This window comes from Sinocyclocheilus grahami, unplaced genomic scaffold (assembly GCF_001515645.1).
Source record: "Sinocyclocheilus grahami isolate Dianchi unplaced genomic scaffold, SAMN03320097.WGS_v1.1 scaffold1607.1, whole genome shotgun sequence".
In the NCBI taxonomy this organism is placed as follows: domain Eukaryota; kingdom Metazoa; phylum Chordata; class Actinopteri; order Cypriniformes; family Cyprinidae; genus Sinocyclocheilus; species Sinocyclocheilus grahami.
This window is the reverse complement of record NW_015506786.1, coordinates 89,318-100,713: the sequence shown is the minus strand read 5'-3', so window position 1 is coordinate 100,713 and position 11,396 is coordinate 89,318. Positions and strand designations below refer to the sequence as shown.

The following is an 11,396-nucleotide window of genomic DNA, read 5'->3' as shown; positions in this document are numbered from 1 at the left end:
TTTGGATGAAGTCCTGCTGCTGTAGATCCACACTGATCCTCTCATCAGCAGAAAATCCCTCTCTATGCATGCACTGGTGGGTTATTTTCTCAATCTAGCCAGAACGTTCAATACACGTTTTTGTTCTAAGGTTTTATGCACCTTACTGAAGACCAGATAACTTTGAACAAACGTTCTATTCATGTTACTGAAGGAATGTTTATTTATAACGTATGCCAGAACGTTCCCTGTTAGCTTCCAGCTGCACATTTAATGAGCTCACATATTCTCTGTGAATCAAACCCATGACTAGCTGTTCAGATTTAAGATGCATATTTAATGTGAGCTGAACCACAACAGCCATTGAGTTTGGTTATGACCTGTCTTGTGTTGGCATTAGCAATCAGCTTCAGCTCACTGCTTCTGTCTCATCTTAAACCTTGTGCATCAAGAAATCAATCAAGCTTTGTCGACTTTAGCCAGAGGCGGACAAAGTACTCAACTCTATTACTTGAGTGAAAGTACAGATACTGCTGGTCAAATATTACTCCATTACAAGTAAAAGTTGTAAAGACAGATTTTTACTTGAGTAAAAGTACAGAAGTACTTGCTTTTAAAAGTACTTAAGTAGCAAAAGTAAATTTCCTTTTTTATGTCAATGCACTGTTTTATTGTTGTACGTAGTAGTACTTACAATACTTCTGAAGCAACGTATAATACATTACACCTGCTGAATACAGTACAGTGAAATCCTGTAAATACAGAGTGATAAGGAAGATAAAAAAAATCAAACCTGCTTTAAAACCCAGCAACACATCTGTAGCTGTGTAACTTTACAACAGCAACACTGCTTTAACAAAAAAGCAAAACAGCAAGACTGTACTTTGATGTACACACAGAACAGTCCTATGCAGTGCTGCTTCAGTCCAACACCTATTGTGTTTTATTAGGAGATGCACAACAGTTCTTCTGTGGCTTTATAGGTAATATTTCATGTACACAATTTAGCAAAATCAGAAAATATGGTGTGTAATGTATACCACAATATTAACTTCTTATTATTGAATTGTTGCATTTGCAACTGGTCAGTGTTCAAAAAATACTGGGAAATCTCTTCATGTACACTCTTAAAAATAAAGCTGCTTCAAAAGGTTCATCACAGCGATGCCATAGAAGAACCATTTTTGGTTCCACAAATAACCATTCAGTCAAAGGTTCTTTAAAGAACCATCTCTTTTATACCTTTTTATAATCTGAAGAACCTTCTTTCACCACAAATAACCTTTTGTGAAACAGAAAGGTTCTTCAGATGTTAAAGCTTCTTTATGGAACCATTTAGACAAAAAGGTTCTTCTGTGGCATCCTGAAGCACCTTTATTTTTAAGAGTGTAGCCCTACAAGAGAGATTACTGATAAACTGTCTGAAAAAGAAAGAAAGTCACGTTATAGAGAAGAAAAAAATCACCCACTGACTTTCAGAGCTGCTACAGAGTAATGCCTTTCTACTTCGAGGACTTTGATAGAAATGTAGTGGAGTGAAAAGTATAATATTTGTCTTTCAAATGAAGTTAAAGTCATAAGTTCCCAGAAAAATAATACTCAAGTAAAGTACAGATACTCAAAAAGTGTACTTAAGTACAATACTCAAGTAAATGTACTTAGTTACTGTCCGCCTCTGGCTTTAGCTCAGTAACAACTCCACATGTACTGCTGCCACATCCATAAATCAACCCAATATTCACTAGAGTAATCCAACAGTGTGGACTTGGAACTTACTGCTTGTGTCTTCATTGGCCTGGAGTTTCCAGCATGTTCTGATTAAATCCACATGTGTTTATTCCGAGCATCACTGATTATTTTAGATGGCTGACTAGAATAATTCATATTTTAAAAAATATATGAGGTGGGTTAAAGTGAACTGGATGCAAACTTGAATTGGGCTGACATGTGTTTCTGCACCACTAGTGGCTCTAAAGGGAACTGCAGACTGTTTTCAATCAGGTTCCATGAACATCAGACAGTCGTCCCAAACTCACACCATGGGTTAGTCAGGTCTGATCCGGTCTGGTGCAGTTAACCCTGCTGGTTAATACTGTAACTGCACCATTTCATTTCAGAAACTGATCATTTTCAAAGTTCTCTTAACTTGACAGTCATATAAATGTTAGGACAAAACATTCTTAAACTAATGTTTATGTTATGGTCTCATAACTTTATTAATATCTGATATACATTCTCAACGTTGAGAGAAAAACGGAATGTCTTTATAATGTTATTTGTACTTGATGAACGTTCTAAGAAATGTTTTTGAAAATTCTTAGAATAAAAAAAATAAACGTTCAAATTATGTTATATTTTGGGTGAAAATTAAGTTATTAGAACGTTGTAAGAAATGTTTTTGTAAACTTTAAATAACGATATGATCACAATAAGAAAATTGGACATTTTAACATTTAGAATATTAAAAATAAATGCTTACATAACGTTATATTATATGTAAAAAGAAAATTTGTAGAATGTTTTAAGGGGTCATATTCGTTTGAATCATCAGTGGCAACGAAAAACACAGTGGCCTGCCGTGAGGGGAAGCCCCGGCTTAGCGTGCGCTGAGGCCGGGATAGAGTGAGCTGAGACCGGGCTCAGGGCTTGATGTATTTCCTCAGCGTCCAGCACGGATCAGCTCCAGGCATGACGAAGCAGATATCGTCCTCTTTTGGAAGACCAAACAAAGTAGTTTCGCTTTCACAATGAAGCACACAGCGTCGTCAGGACATGACGGCGGAAACAACAATACTACAGCGAGAATAAAAGTTACGCCTTCTTTCTTTGCGTGAACATTTGGGCGGCGTTATGCAAATCTTCCCACATAGTGATGTAGACATGTGGGGGCGTGTTAGAACGAGCCGTTTTAGGTAGGCGTGGTTGACTCTTAACTTTTATAAAGAATATCTCTTTGGATTTGAGACTTTAGTCTTTGCAACTTTACAGATCTTCTTTATGCACCAAGAGCTTGTAACACTCCAAAGAGAAAGGAAATCGCATCATATGACCCCTTTAAGACAATTTTTTGTAACCTTTAAATGATGTTATCATCACAACAAGAAAACCGAACATTTGAATGTTTTTAAACAATGTTTCCACATTTTTATAACCTAAATGTGTTACCTGTGCTGGGAGGAATTCAAATCACCTTTGCATATCAAATTCTATTCAGCTTCATTGCCATATTATTCATCAAGACACAATTTCACAGTTGGCAGCGTGAAGAACATATTTCATTAACACCAGCTGAGAAAAGAAACATTTCCATGACTAAAAAGTGTCTTCAATTCATAAAGTACAATTCCAATATCAATAAAATCAAATTTTTATCTGTTGAACACAATAAAACATTGAGACAACAGTCAATACCATGGTTGAACTGTGGTTGGGTGGGGCAAAGTTGTCACATTTGTTTTACACACAATTTTTGGAGGTTCCCATTGTGACGACTTACCCCACACCTCCTGTAAATGTCCTGTAGCTCAAACATTAATGCTAAAGTCCAGTGAACTGATCAAATGAATAAGTCTAGTCAGAATATAGCTGTTTACACTGGTTCGTTGGTCGCTGAAACTGTATTTATGAGTTAAATATGGAAAGCCGCGCATGAGTGTGTGTGTGTGTGTGTGTGTGTTTGGTGTTCTGGCAGACTGAGTAAGTGTGTCTGTTGTTCTTTCAGTGGCACAGACTTACAGTAGGAAGTTACTTTTTTATTCATAAATCTGTGAGTGTCCCGCGGTGTCGCCCACCGGAGGCCCGAGCCACCGTCAGCACTCGTGTGTGTCGTCACTCTGTGTGTGTGTGTGTGTGTGTGTGTGAATCACAGAGTTATTTACAGCTACTGTCTTCATTTAAACACAATAGCAGCATCAGGACAAATTGAAGTTGCGAAACACACACGAGCCGCAGGACATCAGCTGACCTCATCTACAACACACACACACACACACACACACACACACACACTCTCTCTCACACACAAACACACACGTGTTCATTTTCATTCATGCATTCATCTTTATTAAGTCTTTGTTTATTCATATTTGTCTTTATTAAGTCATTATGTTTATACATATTTTACATTTTTCATTTTCAATTAGTATTTATGTTCATTTATATCTCTCTTTATGAAGCCGCTGGAGACTCATCTGACTGTGATGAGTAATGAGCTCACCTTGCAGTCTGTTTTAGTAAGGCACGAAGTAAGGAATCGAACCAGTGACCTTGGCGTTGCGAGCGCTGTGATCTACAGGAATCTCTCACACACACACACACACACACACACGTGTTCATTTTCATTCATCTTTATTAAGTCTTTGTTTATTCATATTTGTCTTTATTAAGTCATTATGTATATACATATTTTAAATTTTTCATTTTCAGTTAGTATTTATGTTCATCTATATCTCTCTTTATGAAGCCGCTGGAGACTCATCTGACTGTGATGAGTAATGAACTCACCTTGCAGTCTGTTTTAGTAAGGCACGAAGTAAGGAATTGAACCTGTGACCTTGGTGTTGCGAGCACTGTGATCTACAGGAATCATATACATTCACACACACACACACACACACACACACACACACACACACACACTCTCACACACACACACACACACACACACACACTGAGAGAGTGAACGTTTCCGTTGTGTAACCTTCCTGTCCGTGATGTTCTAACCAGATCTAATCAAACACATAAGTGATATAAACTTGTGTGAACTGATATTGGATATAAATATGTGATGGAACATGGAGCACATGAACAGCCTGATAATCTCAGGAGACGTCATGACAGTAATGTGCTCTGAGAACAGACTAAATATATGAGCAGAGACGTGAGGCTAACAGGACTGGCTTTAACATTAACTTAAAGTAATGAATATTATTAACCATTCTCATCATGATGTTATTTGTACTTGATGAACGTTCTCTTAATGTCTCATAAACATTCAAATAACACTATGTTTTAGGGTAAAAATAACTTTTGTAGAATGATGTAAGAAATGGTTTTACATACATACATATTTACATACTTTATTCTACAACAAAAAATACATCCGTAAAGTCCCCTTGTGTTTATTTTAAGCTTTACACTCAGAATCTTTACTTGTCACACAGTTTCTGAAAGCTGAAACTCAAACAGCAGAAGCACACACCAAATCTACAAAACCATACACTAATTTTCATCCTTTGACTCAGTTTTCAATTTCATAAAACACTTTTTGCAAAACACAACACACAGTTCTCTGCGTAACACACAAAAATCTAAGAGGAAGTATCTTGATTTACTTTTTCAAACACAACCAATCAAAATGTTTTTTTGGATTATCCTGCTTGCCACCGTCGTAACAGCCATTCCACTGCTGTCTTCCTCGGCAGCGGAACTTCACCGCAGCACTTCTGTTACTCCAGTTCTGAAGAAATCTGGTTTGGATCCTAATGACCCAAATAATTACCGCCCCATTTCCAACCTCCCATTCATTACTAAACTTATAGAATGGACTTTAGCAAATTATTTTCTACTTGCAGCTGACAATGACCTTTTATTCACCTTGATCCTTCTCGACCTTACTACAGCTTTCGACACCATCTCCCACTCAATTCTATTGGAACGTTTGGCCACCATTGGGATCATTAATAATGCACTAGCCTGGTTCAGGTCCTACCCACATAATAGAAAATATTTCATTCAGGCAAACAATGTCACATCGAAAACTATCACAGTTACTCATGGTGTTCCTCAGGGTTCAGTGCTGGGTCCATTGCATTTATCATCTACATTTTACCTCTGGGCAATATTATCCGTCATTTTGGGATACATTTTCACTGCTACGCCGATGATACACAACTCTATCTTTCTACAAAACCAAATACTTCTCTCCCTCCCTCTGCTCTCACTTCCTGTCTACAAGCTATCAGCAACTGTATGTCAATCTACCTTCTCAAACTCAAAGGAAATAAAAGTGAGGTTCTCCTCGTTGGTTCTAGGGCCACACTCTCCAAAGCTCATTCTTTGCACCGTACCAGTTGATGGCTCTCCGATTCCCATCTCCTCCCAAGTTAAAGTCTTGGGTGGTTTGAGAGGCGCCATCAAATAAAATGTATTATTATTAAAGTTTAGAAAAAAGTAGCAACGTTTTGAAAATGTGTGTAAAAAGTTGAAAAAAAACTGTAAAAAAAAAATTCACACCAAACAATCTTCTCACTAGCCGCTTTGTGTTTATAATCACACTCATGTAAACTATTCTAACTCAAACTTCCAGGAATTTTTTTAAAAATACACACACACACACACACACACACACACACACACACACACACACACTCTCACACACACACACACACACACACACACACTGAGAGAGTGAACGTTTCCGTTGTGTAACCTTCCTGTCCGTGATGTTCTAACCAGATCTAATCAAACACATAAGTGATATAAACTTGTGTGAACTGATATTGGATATAAATATGTGATGGAACATGGAGCACATGAACAGCCTGATAATCTCAGGAGACGTCATGACAGTAATGTGCTCTGAGAACAGACTAAATATATGAGCAGAGACGTGAGGCTAACAGGACTGGCTTTAACATTAACTTAAAGTAATGAATATTATTAACCATTCTCATCATGATGTTATTTGTACTTGATGAACGTTCTCTTAATGTCTCATAAACATTCAAATAACACTATGTTTTAGGGTAAAAATAACTTTTGTAGAATGATGTAAGAAATGGTTTTACATACATACATATTTACATACTTTATTCTACAACAAAAAATACATCCGTAAAGTCACCTTGTGATTATTTTAAGCTTTACACACAGAATCTTTACTTGTCACACAGTTTCTGAAAGCTGAAACTCAAACAGCAGAAGCACACACCAAATCTACAAAACCATACACTAATTTTCATCCTTTGACTCAGTTTTCAATTTCATAAAACACTTTTTGCAAAACACAACACACAGTTCTCTGCGTAACACACAAAAATCTAAGAGGAAGTATCTTGATTTACTTTTTCAAACACAACCAATCAAAATGTTTTTTTGGATTATCCTGCTTGCCACCGTCGTAACAGCCATTCCACTGCTGTCTTCCTCGGCAGCGGAACTTCACCGCAGCACTTCTGTTACTCCAGTTCTGAAGAAATCTGGTTTGGATCCTAATGACCCAAATAATTACCGCCCCATTTCCAACCTCCCATTCATTACTAAACTTATAGAATGGACTTTAGCAAATTATTTTCTACTTGCAGCTGACAATGACCTTTTATTCACCTTGATCCTTCTCGACCTTACTACAGCTTTCGACACCATCTCCCACTCAATTCTATTGGAACGTTTGGCCACCATTGGGATCATTAATAATGCACTAGCCTGGTTCAGGTCCTACCCACATAATAGAAAATATTTCATTCAGGCAAACAATGTCACATCGAAAACTATCACAGTTACTCATGGTGTTCCTCAGGGTTCAGTGCTGGGTCCATTGCATTTATCATCTACATTTTACCTCTGGGCAATATTATCCGTCATTTTGGGATACATTTTCACTGCTACGCCGATGATACACAACTCTATCTTTCTACAAAACCAAATACTTCTCTCCCTCCCTCTGCTCTCACTTCCTGTCTACAAGCTATCAGCAACTGTATGTCAATCTACCTTCTCAAACTCAAAGGAAATAAAAGTGAGGTTCTCCTCGTTGGTTCTAGGGCCACACTCTCCAAAGCTCATTCTTTGCACCGTACCAGTTGATGGCTCTCCGATTCCCATCTCCTCCCAAGTTAAAGTCTTGGGTGGTTTGAGAGGCGCCATCAAATAAAATGTATTATTATTAAAGTTTAGAAAAAAGTAGCAACGTTTTGAAAATGTGTGTAAAAAGTTGAAAAAAAACTGTAAAAAAAAAATTCACACCAAACAATCTTCTCACTAGCCGCTTTGTGTTTATAATCACACTCATGTAAACTATTCTAACTCAAACTTCCAGGAATTTTTTTAAAAATAAAAACTGAAAGAGTTGTTGAAGGTTAACGGTGGTGATGTTGAAGTCATGTGACTGTAGTGTAGTTCATTTCTAGCCTACGTTAAGTTTTTTTCTTCTGCCAATTGCAATAAAATTAAAAAAAGTTGTATTCATTTGTAAAGATTTTCATGATGAACAAAGTTTGTCAGAATCCTAACCCTGAGAAACGAATCACTTGTGTTTCTCTCATTTGTAAGTCACTTTAGATAAAAGCTTCTGCTAAATGAATAAATGTAAATGTGACACACACACACACACACACTCTCTCTCTCTCTCTCTCTCTCTCTCTCTCTCTCTCTCTCTCTCGCTTTCATAAGTGCAGTAATTACAGCTCTTCTCTAGGTAAAATCAGGCGAGTGAAGCGCCTAACTGTGAAACACACACACACACACACACACACACACACTTCCCGGCTCGTCTGTCCTCACTTCTGTGTGTCTCTCCACAGTCTCAGTTCATCATTTACATAAACCCAAGAATTTGGCAAAGCTCTGCATTAATAATCATCCTAACGAAGGCCTGTTTAATTGCCAGGAGCAGTGTTTATGTGCATGCAAATGAGCTGATGAATATTCATGAGGGTTGTCAGGGAAAGCCTGTGCATCATGTTCAGATGTGCTGCAAACGCCCACCGCAGCCATCTGACCTCTGGATCCACAAACAAACAGACAAACACAATGCCTGCGGCACGCACACACACACACACACACACACACACACACACTCACACTCACACTCACACACTGATGACTACTACACTAGTGCACTACAGTACACACTAGCACAACGGTGGGATGATGTTTGATGATGATTTGATATTATTTCCCTCACAGAGCTTCTGAAAACGGAACTGAGCCTTAATGAGGCTCTCAAATCATTATTTACAATTGAGCTAATTTCTGTGATTAATTTGTCTTTCACCTTGCAGATCATGAAGTTGTGATCAGCGGAAGTAACAGGTTATTATAGTTCACTAAAACTCAAACTAAAGCCATTAGATGCTCTAAAATAACAATTCAATTCAAGTTTATTTGTATAGCGCTTTTCACGATACACCGCGAAACAGCCTAGGACGCTCCCAGAAAAGATTCCAGTTATTAACAAAGAGCAGTTTCTGTTCTTTACACCATGACAATAACCATTCATTTAAAGCTAAAAGTCTACTGAACTTTTCATGTCCTCTTCGATACGTGGGAAGTGGTCCTGACACGATGATCATCGTCGCGGGCGATGTGCGGCGCACCGTCTCGATCAGGCTCCTGAAATAACAAAAACTAAAAAAAAATTAATAAAACCTATAAATATTACAAAAATAAAAAATGGCAAAAATGCACAACAGAATTACTAAAATTTTAACTTAAATTCAAATGCAAGCAGAAAATATACAAGTGAAAATATTAACAAACACAATAATAGCATCTCAAGGATACTAAAATAAAAAACATTTTTCTCTCTATTATGACTTATATTCAAGTGTATCGGATTAACAAAAAAAATAAATAAATAATAACTGTAGGGCGGGACTCGGTTCGTTGATTGGATGTTGAGTTGTGGGCATGGCTTCCAAAACATGAATATGAATATACAGTGAATTGTAAGAAAGGGCGGGGTTTTAGCAGACTAAATGATTGGAGAAGACAGCACACATCACCAGACAGATCCAGTGATGACATTTTGATATAGATGGTAAATAAATAAAATGAATTGTTCTCCATTCGGAGAATAGAATACTTTAAATACATAATTCAGGCACAAATGAAGTTCTGCCATCATTTACTCACTTTCAAAGCCATCAAAGCGTCATTACAGCACTTCATATGACTCATGTGCGCTATACTCAAATCTTCTGAAGTCACATGAGGAACAGAGCCATAATTCATGATTCACTGCAACTCTTCCTCTTAGAACTCACTCGCACATCCACTTATTTAAACTTGCCACATCACATTCAGTGCCAGAAGATCTTCAGCGTCAGTGACGTCATCTTCATTATTCCTCCAGAGAACAAAAGCCATTCAGGTTTGAAACAACACAAAGGTGATTAACTGAACTTTGATTTTTGGATGAACTCTTCCTTTAAGATCAATGTGTGTCTTGTGTTTGAGTCCTTTCCCCTGAGACTGTAGATGAGCTCACAGATCATTACTGGAGCTCCATCGGTAGATCATGACGTTTGCAACACCAGCGTCACGGGTTTGATTGCATGAACTGATCAGATGTACGCCTGAGAGCTACTTTAGGTAAACGCATCTGCCAAATGCATGAATGTAAACCCAACAGTTACTCGATTTTCACAGGTCACACATTCAGGAAGAATTTCAGACGAGTCTGTGTCGTTTGTTTCTTCATCTGATGAAGAGCAGAGGAACTGACACTCGGTGTGAAACGTGGCATCCTAAAACAAGTTCAATAAGTCACTGATGTAACTGAAGATCTTCAGTGTTTCTCACTCGTTCACTGAACTTTGCCTTCATTAACTCTGGATTACAGCAGACGCTTTAAATAACAGCCGATTTGAATCATATCAGAGGAGTTTAATAAAGTCCTTCAGGTCACGTGATCAAACACCAGAGAATGGAACCAGAAAAGAATCAGATGTTGAAGATCACGCCTGTGAAACTGTAGAAATCAAGTAGTTCAACTATAGTTAAACTACCCAAGTGAAAATACTTTTATTCATCAGTGATGCATTAAATCGATCAACAGTGACAGTGAAGACATTTATAATGTTACACAAGATTTCTATTTCAAATAAATGCTGTTCTTCTGAACTTTCTGTTCATCTGTGAATCCTGAAAACTAAAATGTATCACAGTTTCCACAAAAATATTGTGCAGCACGACTTTTCAACACTGATAATAATCAGAAATGTTTCTAATAATCAGCATATTATACTGATTTCTGAAGATCATGTGACACTGAAGACTGGAGGAATGATGCTGAAAATACAGCTGCGCATCACAGAAATACATTACAGTTTATATACAGAACCAATGATCGACAAGAAATAAAACAGCTAGAAATAATATGAATAATCTCATATATTATTTATATGAAATGTATTTTAAAAGGAAACAAACACATATAAATTTATGGTAATTACAAAATATTTATGGTCAATATTTATGGTATTTATGGTGTGTGTGTGTGAGTGTGAGTGTGTGTGTGTGTGAGTGTGTGTGAGTGTGAGTGTGTGTGAGTGTGTGTGTGTGTGTGTGTGTGTGTGTGTGTGTGTGTGTGCGAGTGCGTGTGTGTCTGTGAGTGAGTGAGTGTGCGTGAGTGTGCGTGAGTGTACACGCACACACACACACACACACACACACACACAAACACACATGTTTGT

At 37.5% G+C, this 11,396-nt stretch overlaps 1 protein-coding gene across 1 annotated transcript in view; it reads left to right on the top strand.

Annotated features, from left to right (window-relative positions):
- The first annotated feature begins 795 nt into the window (after positions 1 to 795).
- Positions 796 to 11,396, top strand: part of LOC107571528 (uncharacterized) — a 17,775-nt gene continuing 7,174 nt past the window's right edge. Inside the window, exons 1-2 of the mRNA XM_016257849.1 lie at positions 796 to 806; positions 5,419 to 5,425. The gene's annotated coding sequence lies outside the window, so the exon portion shown is untranslated. The remainder of the gene's footprint in view (positions 807 to 5,418; positions 5,426 to 11,396) is intronic.